The 14,073-nt window shown below is 33.6% G+C and overlaps 1 pseudogene; it reads left to right on the top strand.

The window, feature by feature from the left end:
* LOC129517095 (pregnancy zone protein-like) overlaps positions 1 to 14,073 on the top strand; it is a 35,061-nt pseudogene that overhangs the window by 2,149 nt on the left and 18,839 nt on the right.

The following is a 14,073-nucleotide window of genomic DNA, read 5'->3' as shown; positions in this document are numbered from 1 at the left end:
AACAAACTTCATGGCCTGGTTGTCATGAACAGAAGAGATATCTTCTCATTATGCAGAAAACATCCCATATCCCTCCAGCATTATTATCCCTTGATGTGAGATATTACCCAAAAGACCCAGTAACTGTTCTCCTTTTGCCTTCAGAGAGACGGAGGTGGCACGGGAACATGAAGAAAAAGAGAAAATTAAAAGTTATCTGTTTAATATTTGCAAAATTTAGTCACTCCTGCAAAGGCAAATATTTAAAATGCAAACATCCATGATTAAATAATATTTTAGTAGTTTGATTGCTCACTTACAGATGAAATCTTGGGCAAATTACTTAACCTTAATGAATTCCAATTTCAATATCTATTGAATGAATACTAACCAAATCTTCATGAAATAGTTGTTTGAAGTATCTACTATACATGGAATTAATTTTTGAATTATGGTATCAACTAGGTTTATAATTAATAATAATAAAAATAGTATATTGAATAAAATTATAATACCCTGATGCCTTCTTTCCTATGAAGATCAAAGACCTGGAGGGGAAAACATATGGATGAGGAGGTAAAAAAAAATGATCATTTTTATCACTTACCATTTTTGAAAGAGTAGGCAATTCAGATAAAGGAAATTTATCAATAAAGTCAAGAAAGTAAACTCACAGGGATGCCTGACTGGCTGCATATGACTCTTGATCTTGGAGTTGTAAGTTCAAGCCTTCTTCTTTTCCCAGGTAGTATGTGGTGGTGGTCCCCTCCCTGTTGAATGTAACTGGGAGCCCTGAGAAGGGCTGCCTCCTTCTGAGGTACCTGAATGAGACAGTGTCTATAAGGGCTTCCTTGGAGTCCCTCAGGGGAACCAGAGTCTCTTCACTGACCTGGTGGTGGAAAAGGACTTAGTCTACTGGGTCTCCTTCACTGTGATCCTATCTGCCTGTCCTTGTTTGATACATTATATTGCATCATGGGGAGCTGATGTTGAATCCCAAAGAATGACTTTAAGAATGTTAGGGAGGACTTATAAAAAGAGTGAGTTTTCAGCTACAAAGGAACAAAGCATGGATTTTCCACCAGCATAGGAGACAAATATTTTTCTAATGCTAAAATTCAATTTAAGTTCAAAAAAATCCTATCAGCTATAGAAAACATATGACTTAGAGAGATTTTCTAGCTTTGATATGTCATTAAGGCCAGAGTAGGCCAATACCTAGAAAGAGATTATACAAAAGTCTCATGGTAGGACAGTATGTAGCAGAACTTTTCTCCTGTAGTGAGACATTAGGTGTCTTTGTCCTCTGAATGTATAAATGGTGCAAGATGCTCAAAGTAAACATCCAGTACCTCTTGAAGTTTGCCCAGCTCGAGATATTCAGCTATCATATTCTCCCACATTTTTACAGAGGCTTCTTTCCATTCATTCACAATATATATAACTATGATTTAATAACTAGAGTTCCAGGTAAACTATCTGAAGATATGGGTCCCACTTATGGCTGCTCTCACTGATATATCTCCCCTATATCTTATATTATTATCTTCAGTCATATTGTAGAAACATTTTTACTAATCTAGCCCTTTGTGAAGCTGAAAGAGAGTTTGAAAACAGTAATGAATAAAAGATTTGGAGGGAGAAGACTGTGTAATTCCTCAGCAATATTCTTCGTTTGTTAGCTCCCAAGGATCTTGTCCTCTTCAGAGGTGGCATTCCTCACTGTCCAGATAAAGGGACCAACACAATATTTTAGGAAGAGGAGCACAGTGTTGGTAAAGAATACTCAAAATCTGATCTTTGTCCAGACAGACAAACCCATCTATGAACTAGGACAGAAAGGTATGTAGGGAAATTCCACTATTTGGGGCAACACTGAGGAAGAAAGGCCACCTCTCAGCAGGTTTTGCAACCAGTCATCAAAATCCCTATCTCTGAGCCTCCTGCCCTATTACTCACATTACCTGCTTTATCATGTATGAGTCTGACTAGGGAATTTGTTTTTCAGCAAAATTCCGTGTTGTCTCTGTGGATGAGAACTTTCATCCCCTAAATGAACTGGTAAGTATCTCAAGAGTTATGGTTTTGGTGGGGGGTAGGATGGGAGTACTCATCCAAAAGGGTGCAGGAAGGTCCAGGAAAAGCAAGAAGACGAAAGACATTCCTTTAGGAACCTGGGCTCCAGCCGCACCACAGATTTAGATTCTTGTGTAAGGCATAATTGAAGGGTGAGAGATGCGGAAGCTGTTTCTCTTATAATAGTAACTAATCATTCAACAATAGCTACATTTATTGCCATGAGCACAATACATTAAACATAATGAAGAGACACAATAAAAAGTTAGGTTATCCATACCCATACTCTCAAGAAGTTTATGACTAAAGCACAAAGAGTTTCACTGATTCTGAATATATAGATATATAGATATATAGATGCACATACAATAGACAATATCATAACATATTGTATAAAGTATATTAATATATAATGTAACACAGATATAGTATAGAATATATATTATGTATAAATATTTTGGTTTTGCTGATCAGGTGTCCCTTCTTCTAATTAGCTTTCAACAAAGCAAGGAAACAAAGCTTCTTTAAAAATGCAATTTTAGGGGCCACCTGGGTGGCTCAATTGGTTAAGCATCTGCCTTTGGCTCAGGTCATAATCCCGGGATCCTGGAATCAAGCCCCACATTGGGCTCCCTACTTAGTGAAGAGTCTGCTTCTTCCTGTCCCCCTGCCATTCCCCCTGCTTGTGCTCTTTGCTCTTTCTCTCTCTCTCTCTCTCTCTCTCTCTCTAATTAATAAAATCTTTTTTAAATTAAATTAAATTAAATTAAAAAGCAATTTTTAAGTTAGAAAAAATATGCTTAGTTAACTGTTAACCAAGTCATTCTGGAATTCTATCCCTATTTGGTCTAAATTATAATGACATGTCACTCTATTAATATCTATTAACATCCATTTCCTAATGTATATAAGTAAACAATATAGTCATGTTCTTTACTATATATTACTGGTAAATAATATTAATAAGCTAATAAATATTAATAAATTAATACAAGTTATTCACCAATAATATTTTCCAGAGAAATAGCAACACAATGATTGCTGTGGAAATACATTATTTATGCTTTTCTTAGAACTATTTACTGGTTTCCCTAAGCAATTTTATTTCTTCAATATTTCAGGCTAAATTTTGTTATATCTTACTACAGATACTATTTTTCCTGAGTAAGCTATTGGATCATAAGTCTGAAATCATAGCCTTTGGTTAAATTCTAATCACATCTCTCCTTTCCTTTTTTCAGATAGATTCCACTGTTATACCTTGAGAGAGTCTTGTAATGGAAATCAGCACATATAAGGTTACAAGTTCTGACATTCCTTACAGATGAATCACTATTAAAAAAATCTTTCAGATCTAAAATTTCCAACTCCCAGGTGTCAGGTTTATTCTGTTTTATCTTTTTTCTGTGTTTATCTCTTCTGAAGACAATGCCAGTTACCAACCCCAAAGTCATTTGTTTGCTTTAAGGATTATTATGGCTGCATAACTATTCCCCATGCTCCTTGTTTACCTCCAGGACCCAAAAAAAAAATTGAGTTGGACAACTGCAGAGTCTCAGGTTGGAGAGTGGCCTCCAACAGCTGGTCTTTACCCTCTCATGTGAGCCCATTCAGGGCTTTTACAAGGTGATGGTACAGAAGGAATCAGACGAAAGGACAGAGCACCCCTTTACCGTAGAATTTGGTATGGATACTGAAAAATGAAAAAGCCATAACTTTTTGGTTCATACCATGCACTCACTTAGACTTTCTCTATCTCCCATAGGTATGTTAAACATGGTTTATTTTTATGTAAATATTTTATTTATTTATTCATGAGTAACACAAAAAGAGAGGCAGAGAGAGAAGCAGGCTCCAGGCAGGGAGCCTGATGTGGGACTTGATCCCAGGACTCTAGGATCACACCCTGAGCTGAAGGCAGCCGCTTAACCATTGAGACACCCAGGTGTCCCTTAGAATCAGTTTGAGCTGTTTGTAAAGCCATCATAATTCGTAACCAGAAGCTCACAAGAGCTTGATTTTCAGTAGCAAGTTACACTTTGCCAAGTATCAAAATTCTTATTTCAGTGGGGCCAGCATCTTTTGTTAGTGTCATCAAGATCTGCTGTGACCACAAAGTCAGATAATTTTGCATGAATTGTTAAAATTTACCATCTTAAAGTTGGCACTTGAAAAAAGCATCCAGCATTTCAGGGTATTATTTTGGGAAATGTTATAGACATGAGATATTTGCATTTCCATTAAATGTTTACCAGCCTCCCTATTTCCATTATCTCTATCAACAGTACTTCCCAAGTTTGAGGTCAAAGTTCAGATGCCAAAGAAAATCAATATCCTGGATGAAAAAGTGAATGTATCAGTACATGGGATGTGAATTAAATTGCTTTTGTCTGAAATTTCATATTTTGCCTCAATTTTGAGAGATTACTTGGCCAGGTACATAATACAAATCAATTTTCCACAGAATTTTAAAAATTATTTCAATGACTTATCTTGACCACCTATTATTAAAAATTTCAAATACACAAAAGAATAGAGGCATCCTAATCATGATTTAACAATTAACATCTGTCTATATTTGCTGCATCTTTTTTTTTTTTTTGCTCTAACATTTCAGGATAAACTACAAAGATCATGAATTGTGGGCCCTAGATGCAGTACTATGTACCTCTAAAAATTGCTAACATTTTCCTACATAGTCATGATGCCATTATCACACCTTACAAAATTAAAAGTAATTTTCCAATACTAATCCTTATTTTACACTCAAGTTCCCTCAATATTTCTAAGAATAGTGTTTACTCATTTGGCTTTTGATTACTATGACTCAAATGTACCCCATAAAGCTTTCCCCCCATAGCTTTGATAGAAATGTTATCATTTCAGATCTTACATTTAAGTCTTTATTTTGAACCAACTTTTGTGTATGGTGTAACATAAGGGTTTAATTTCATTCTTTTGCATGTGGATATCCAGTCTTCTCAATACTTTTGTTGAAGATACTATCCTTTCCTCCTTACTGTGTATTCTTGGCATCCTTATCAAAAACCAATTAAAAAAAACAATTTACAGAAATGAATTTATTTCTTGGCTTTGTTCCATTGATCTACATATCCATCTTCATGCCAGGACCATACTGTATTAAACTAGGAAGTGTGATGTCTTCAATTCCTGTAAAGAATACTATTAGGATTTTGATAGAGATTGTATCAAATCTAGAGATTGCTTTGGGTAATATGGATATTTTAATATTGTCTTCCAATCTGTGAACATAGGATGTCTTTTCATTTATTTGTGATTACTTTCATTGATGTTTTGTAGTTTTCAGTGAACAAGTCTTTCACCTCCTTGGTTAAGTATGTTACTAAGTCTTTTTGTTGCTATTATAAATAGGATTGTTTTCTTCATTCTTTTTCATGTAGCTCATTGTTAGTGTACAAAAACATATTTGGATTTGTATGTTGATTTTGTATGCTGAAATTTTATGGGATTTGTTTATTAGTTCTAATAGTTTTTTTATGAAGTCATTAGAGGGGTTTCTATATATAATATGTCCTCTGCAAAGAGTGATAAGTTTTACTTCTTTTCTGATTTGGATGACTTGTTTTTTGGTATGTGTTCCTTTTTTTATTTGAGTTGAGTTGAGTAGACACATAATGTAACATTAGTTTCAAGTGTACAACACAGGGATTCAACATTTATATGTTATGCTGTGCTCACTCCAAGTGCAGCTACCATTCGTCACCATTCAACACTATTACAATACCATTGACTATATTCCCTGTGCTGTGCCTTTTATTCCCATGACTTATTCATTCCATAACTGGAAGACTGCATTTTGCATTTCCTTTCACCCATTTTGTCCATCCCGTCTGGCAATAATTAGTATGTTCTCTGCGTTTTGTAAGTCTGATTCTGCCTTTTGTTTGTTTTTCAGATTCCATTTATAAATGAAATTATACAGAATCTTTCTTTCTCTGTCTGACATATTTCATTTAGCATAATACCCTCCAGGTTCAAACATGCTATTGCAAAATGAAAAGACTTCATCTTTTTTATGGCTGAGTCATATTCTACTGTGTATATACATACATCTTCTTTATCCATTCATCTCTCGATGGACACTTGGGTTGCTTCCATACCTTGGTTATTTAAGAAAATGCTGCAATAAACATGGTGATGCATATACCTTTTGAAATTAGTATTTTCATTTTCTTTGGATAAATATCCAGTAGTGGAATTATTGGGTCACATGGTAATTCCATTTTTAATTTTTTTGAAAACCTCCATAGTTTTCCACAGTGGTTGTACCAATTTACATTTCTACCAAGAGTGCACAAGTATTCCTTTTCTCCAAATCTCTGCCAACACTGGGGTATAATATTCTAAATATGTCTCTTAAGACCATACAGTCTCTAAGGTTGATCAGTCTCACTGTTTCCTTACTGTATAGTCTTGATAGTCTTGTCTATTATTATTATTATTATTGAATAGTCTGGATAGTCTTGTGTATTATTGAAATACTGCAGTATTATTGTATTGTTGTCTATTTCTCCTTTATGTTCCAGCAGTGTTTGCTTCATATATTTAAGTGCTTTGATGCTGGGTGCATATATATTTATAATTGCTATATCTTTTTGGCGAATTGACCCTTTTATCATTGTATAATTTCTTCTCTGTCTCTTGTAATAGTTCTCAACTTAAAGTCAATTTTGTGTGATGTTAGTATAACCACCCCTGATCTTTTTTGGTTATCATTTTTATGGAACATCTTTTTCTATCCCTTCACTTTCATCTTCTGTGTGTCCTTAAATCTAAAGTGTTTCTCTTGTATGTAGCATATTGTTGGATTTTTATCCATTTACCCTATTTTTTTACTGGATAATTTAATCTGCTACATTTAAAGTAATTATTGATAGTGAAAGACTTACTAATACTAGTTTTGAAAATGTTTTCTGTCTTGTAGCATTCCCTTCTTTAACCTTTTGCAATTGCAAATAACTCTTATATAGTTCATTTCAGCTTTGAGAATTAAAACTCATTTCCTACAAATCATCAGTAGCAGAGGGAGCATGCAGGGAAAAATAAAAAAACAGAAAACAAAGCAAAACAAAACAAAAAAATATGCCCATCTGAATATTATATACTGAAAGCATCAAAGCATCTGGACCTCTGCCTCAATTCTGTCTTGAAGTAATGACCAAGGAATTATTTGTCTAATTTAATGGCATCCGAGTACTGATATCTGTATCTTAGAAAAGGGTTTCAGAATAAGTTGCTCTGATTATGTTTTTTATTTGAAGTGATATTGGATGCATTTACAAATAGAAAAGTAATGCCCTGGGATCCCTGGGTGGCGCAGCGGTTTGGCACCTGCCTTTGGCCCAGGGCACGATCCTGGAGACCCGGGATCGAATCCCACGTCGGGCTCCTGGTGCATGGAGCCTGCTTCTCCCTCTGTCTGTGTCTCTGCCTCTCTCTGTGACTATCATAAATAAATAAAAATTAAAAAAAAAGAAAAGTAATGCCCAAAGCAAACCAATTATTAATTGTTCTGTTAAGAGAAAGAACTAAGAGAAATATGGAGTATACACACACACAATTTTTTATATGCCTTATGGTTGTTAGGTTTTATCAGGACTCTCTCTCTGTCTTTCTGTGTGTGTGCATGTTATTATGTTGGGTTTATTATTTCTATTATTTGTTTATCTATGTTCAATTTATTACATAAGTTTTCTCACCTGGTATAAACAAGTTTTTATTTTATAATGACAGAATAAAAAGAATGATAAAAAATAAATAGTTTAAAAGGAAGTTTTTTTTTAATCGTGAAGGAAATTTGATTGTACATTGAAGCAAAAATGCCTTAATGAGTAGTACCTCTTGATAAAGATATTTTCCAGATATATTTCAACTGATATGAGCCCAAAATAATAAAGAAGTGCAAGGAACTGCAGAAAGAAATTGTTTGGGCTGTGGTGGATTAGTAGTGGAAAATGTAGATACCTTTCCTCAGTTCCTGATTTATTTCTTATGTGACACATACACCTATGGGAAACCTGTCCCAGGACTTGCGACTGTAAGCATGTGCAGAAAATTATTTCATTCTGCTTACTGTCAAAAACAAGAATTCTGCGAGAAATTCAGTCAACAGGTTAGTTTAGTGTTCTCTCTAGGCACTATCATTGTTGACAACCATTGAGCTACCCCATTTTACTAAATGGAAAGAAGACATTGGAGTAAGCTTGTCCCAAAATATTTCCCACCAAAAAGGAAAAAGAATTTCTACTTTTTGTCAATAAAATTCTCATTTTGATGACTAACCCTTAGAGATGATAAAACAGATGTGAATATTAAACTTCTGAAGATAAATTAACATGTTTAACCCAAAGAAGTCATCTCAGCATCGGAAAGAAAATAATAGATTTGGTGACTATTGTCTTAATCAGTATGGTATTTATCAATTTTTTTTAATTTCTCTCAGTTTAACAGCAATGGCTGCATCACCCAACAAGTAAAATCAAACTTACTCCAGATTAAAAATATGGGTTATGAAATGCAACTTAAAGTGGAAGCCAAGACCAGAGAAGAGAGAACAGGTTTGAACTCTAAATTAATATAGGGAGTGAAACAATAAACATTTGTTTGTTTTCCATAACAAAATAAGGGTCATAGGAAGGTGGAAGGAAATTAATTCTAAGACTAAAGTAACTTCCAAGAATACTTACTCTTCTCTACATATTTTTAGAACCAGTATTTACTGGTTATGAGACCAGTGAAATCACAAACATTGTAACCAGACTCAGGTTCGTGAAAGTGGATTCGCACTTTAGACGAGGAATTCCCTTCTTTGGACAGGTAGAGTATATTGCAGTTCACAAAAAAGGAAGTATCCAGTTGTACCTACCTTCAGGGCACAATGATATAACCTACATCTAGTTAGTGATATCAATTAATTACTATGACCCAAACCATGAAACCAGTAAAACTACTTTCCTTTGTAAATATCACTGATAAAATGTGAAAACATGTACTATAGCATTTTGAGAATCAGAGGTATTATTTCTTTTTAGAACATGTAGCTAATGAAAATGCTTAATATCATATGAGTTAGTTATTGTGTCAAATCTCTTCTACCATGTATCTAACAATAAATATATTTCTGCCAATCTCCAGCCAGCTTCAGAATTTTAAGAGAATTTCTCAAAAATTATTCTAAATTTATGGCTATCAGTATTCTCCTGTATACTTGCTGTTCTATTTAGAAATGAATAAATAAGCGGTTTTATTTTTAATTTTTTCTTTTTCAAATTTTTATTTAAATTCTACTTAATTAACATATAGTGTAATATTGGTTTCAGGAGTAGAATTTAGTGGTTCATCACTTAAATATAATACCCAGTGCTCATCACAGGTCCTTAAACCCATCACCCATCTAGCACATGCCCTACCCATCACCCTCCATCAACCCTCAGTTTGTTCTCTGTCATTAAGACTATGTTATGGCTTGCTCTCTCTCTCTCTTTTTTTGCCTTCCCATATGTTTAGACTAGATATGTGTAGTTTTATTCTTAGACGTAAGAACTATAATAGTGTACACTTTGTGGCTATTATTAAATTATTTTCATATTTACAGTATACACTTTATATTTAACTAATAATTTTACCCCTTTTACAAGTACTTATCATTAATTATCCATTTTATAAGTATTTCTTTCAAACTACTTATAATTTTTCTCAAAAAGAAACATTTTTTTATGGGGTTGCTTACGTGGTTTGTTTCAGGAGATGAAAAAGACCTGAGGATCCAAGGAGAAGGTAAAAAAAAAAAAAAGGTGAAAGACATGAGGATACAAATGGGAAAAAAATCGATTTTGTAGTAAACATGGAAGTGTTGTTTTCAGGATTTGCATTTGCTTTTGCTTTTGCCTTCAATTATGGAAGCAAAGGAATTTGTTCCCAAGAGTTCTGTCTTCTCTGAGTATTATCCACATAACTTATCAAGTTCTTTTCTTCTTTAGGTGCTTCTGATAGATGGGAAAGATGTGCCTATCCCCAATAAATGTATCTTTATCTCTACAAGTGAAGCAAATTATCTTTACAACGCAACTACCAATGAACAGGGTCTTGTTCAGTTTTCAGTCAATACTACTAATATCTTGGCTAACAAAATTTCTGTCATGGTAAGTATGAGAGAAAAAAAAAAAAACACCTGAGGACAAAGAGAAACCTTAGTATACCAATCATTGATTCAGAAGTAAAGAAGCACATATATTGTACTTAAGAGAGAGAAATAAGAAGCTGCCCAATTTAGAGATAAACTTGGAGATTAAAATTTTCATTAAAAACCACAAAAGCATTAGAAGATACCATCAGTGTCTGATCATTTCATTAGCATTATCTTTAAATTTTTATGTATTATGCAAAAAAATCTTATTGGATTTTGTCCTAAACCATATCAGTTTTTCAATAGATAAGTAATTCATGTAATTTGTTTTATGTTTTTTCTCTATATGCACTCAGATAATTTTAAAAATGATTAAGAACCCACATACATACTTAAAATATATTGCCTAATGAAGATGATCAAAAGATTTCTACAACCAAAAAGATTTTATGCTTTTAATCACAAGCAAAGTAGTGGTAAAACACAATGATTTATTGATTCGAGCCTAGATAAATAGCATTTAAATTATTTCCATTTCCCAAAGTCTAAATGTTAGTTCAATTTAAAATATGGAATTAAAAATAAATAAATAAAATATGGAATGATGCTTAATGTTTTCTTTGTGATAGATACCTCCTCTTCACTAGCATTGCAAAGATGAGTGTCCCTATATTTGAAACTCTATAATGATAGAGTTAACAGGACTGTAAATTAGTATGATATATTTAAGAGCAATAATAATAAAACAAAAACAGGAACTTTATCATGAAAGCAAAAAGAAAGGTCTACAAAATACATCTAATAAATTCAGAAAAAGAAAATAAGTGTACCCATAAAACAGGGAAGGAGCAACCACTGCAGTGGAAATAAATGGAATTATCTACTAAAGAACATTTTTTTGTATATTTTTTATTGGAGTTCGATTTGCCAACATATAGTGTAACACCCAATGCTCATCCCGTCAAGCACCCCCTTCAGTACCTGTCACCCGGTCACCCCAACCGCCGCCCACCTCCCCTTCCACTACCCCTTGTTTGTTTTCCAGAGTTAGGAGTCTCTCATGTTCTGTCACCCTCTCTGATTTTTCCCACTCATTTTCTCTCCTTTCCCCTTTAATCCCTTTCACTATTTTTTATATTCCCCATATGAGTGAAATCATATAATGTTTGTCCTTCTCCAATTGACTTACTTCACTCAGCATAATACCCTCCAGTTCCATCCACGTCGAATCAAATGGTGGATATTCATCCTTTCTAATGGCTGAGTAATATTCCACTGTACATATATAGACCACATCTTCTTTATCCATTCATCTTTTGATGGACTCCGAGGTTCCTTCCACAGTTTAGCTATTGTGGACATTGCTGCTATAAACATTGGGGTGCAGGTGTCCCGGTGTTTCACTGCATCTGTGTCTTTGGGGTAAATGCCCAGCAGTGCAAATGCTGGGTCATAGGGCAGATCTATTTTTAACTCTTTGAGGAACCTCTACACAGTTTTCCAGAGTGGCTGTACCAGTTCACATTCCCACCAACAGTGCAAGAGGGTTCCCCTTTCTCCACATCCTCTCCAACACTTGTTGTTTCCTGTCTTGTTAATTTTCCCCATTCTCACTGGTGTGAGGTGGTATCTCATTGTGGTTTTGATTTGTATTTCCCTGATGGCCAGTGATGTGGAGCATTTTCTCATGTGCTTGTTGGCCATGTACATAGGGACATCTCTAAGGAAAATATATTTCATATATTCTAATCAAGTTTACAAACCTATTGAGTTATCACTTTTACAGGGTATGGGGTTAAATGTGTTCACAAATTCTAAAATCTGAAAACCAAAGTCATATTCACAATCCATCCACCTGTAGGAACAGAAAGGCACCATTGCTCTCAGGTAAAATGGCAAGTTGCTTTCAATTTTGTATTACAACCAACAATATTACTTTGAAGAAAAAAATGAGGTAGTGTAGCCTTATCTCCATTTTAAGCATAGAGAAACCAATATTCAGGTAAAATGTTTTTTGCTGAGATTATTTAGCTGGTAAATGGCATAGCCAGAACTGACCAGAATGCTTTAAAATGAGTCAGATACATTAGGGCACAAAATCAGATGAAACACAAGATTCTACTGTAATGATATGAAAGGAAAAAGTTTACAATGTAGGGAGAGAATAATTCTAACTATAGAATCAAGAAACATTTATAAGGCTGGTGTATCTTAAAGAGTAGAATGGAGGAGAAAAGGCCTCCCTGGTTTAAAAAAAAAAAAAAGCGCCATCTTCACACTAATGGCAGCAAAACTTCTTAATCCAATGCCAAAAAAAATAAAAAATAAAAAAAATAAAACATCAAATTATGCAGCCCATAATTTAAACATATGTCCCAATCCCAAGGTCAATTTATACTTGCAGCCATTTAAACATATGCAAACATATGCAATTTATACTTGCAGCCATTTAAACATATGTCCCAATCCCAAGGTCAATTTATACTTGCAGCCATTAACCAATACTTTTTTCTTCCTTTCTCCCATGATTCTGACTATCCATTTTTCCAAGATATTCTTGTCTATTTTTTTGAAGATTAACATCATTTGAGTTTTGGACTATAAACAGGTTTTATGTGTCAATGGGCATGTAATGCCTCTTCTCTACGTGTCAAGTCCTTCATCAACAACTTGAAGGAATTTGCCTGAAGGCTCTTCAAGGCTTTTCAAAATACCCAATAAAATAACAAAATGTAAAGTACCAAAACAATTTCAGGATTTAGACTGCTTAAAAATTGTTCCCTCTGTTCTGAGAAATTGAGCCTACGTGTAAGGCTAATTACACCTCCATAAACCAACCCTATCATGAAGAAAACAAAGCTATTGGCTTACTTTTAAAAGACCATAGACTATTTTTCTCAATAATAACACAAGTAAATTCCAAACAGTTTTCCAGTGATGGTAAATATGATTTTGTCAGGTAACTTATGTTATATAAATGATAGAGAATATGAAAAAGGAAAATAATCATGAATGTTACAAAAAAATAAGTTCAAGTTTAAACCATGAAAGTTTGAGGGGGAAGCAGATTTTTTGGAAATTGATAAGGATGGAATTGTAGGCATATGATAGAACTCAAAAAGAAACTTATAAAAAGTATAGATATAAATAACTGAAAATTAAAAAAAATAAATAAATAAAATTAAATTAAAATAAAAATAAATAAATAAATAAATAACTGAAAATTGAAACAGGTAGATATAGTGAATGATAAATGGATAGATATAAATGAATCAAGTATATGGTGCAATGGAAGAGGTACAAAAACTAGACTATTTTGTAAAAGTTCTTGAAAATAATTTGAAGAACACAAAACCTATTCCCATGTCTATTTGGAATGCCATCATACAACCTCAAAGGGTTTGATGACACAGAACAATATACATGGAGAATAAAACTTTAATAATGTCCCTAGCATGAGAGAGAGAGAGAGGCAGAGCATGGTTCATCTAAAAAAGACACTAAAATCATGTTAGACAATGATAGAAATGATTAGAGCCTGAAATTGCAAAAATTAAGAAATTATAAAAATTTGAATTATTATTCATTCATGAGTTCCATGAATATTTGCTGAACACTTACTGACCTACTTTCTGGACATATAACAAATATTGAGAACAAAAATCTTCACCTTTTTGAAGGTTATGTCCTAATGGGCACAGAAGGAATATAAACAAAATAAGCAAGTATATTATATAGTCTATTAGAAGATGATAAAGGCTATAGGAAAAATTAAAAGAGAAAATAGAATATTGAGATTAAAGTAATTGTAAGTTTCAATAAAGTGCTCAGTGACTATCCCACCAAGAGAG

This window comes from Nyctereutes procyonoides, unplaced genomic scaffold (genome assembly GCF_905146905.1).
Source record: "Nyctereutes procyonoides isolate TBG_1078 unplaced genomic scaffold, NYPRO_anot_genome, whole genome shotgun sequence".
Lineage (NCBI taxonomy): Eukaryota > Metazoa > Chordata > Mammalia > Carnivora > Canidae > Nyctereutes > Nyctereutes procyonoides.
The sequence above is the reverse complement of the archived record's forward strand: the minus strand, read 5'-3'. Positions and strand labels throughout refer to the sequence as shown.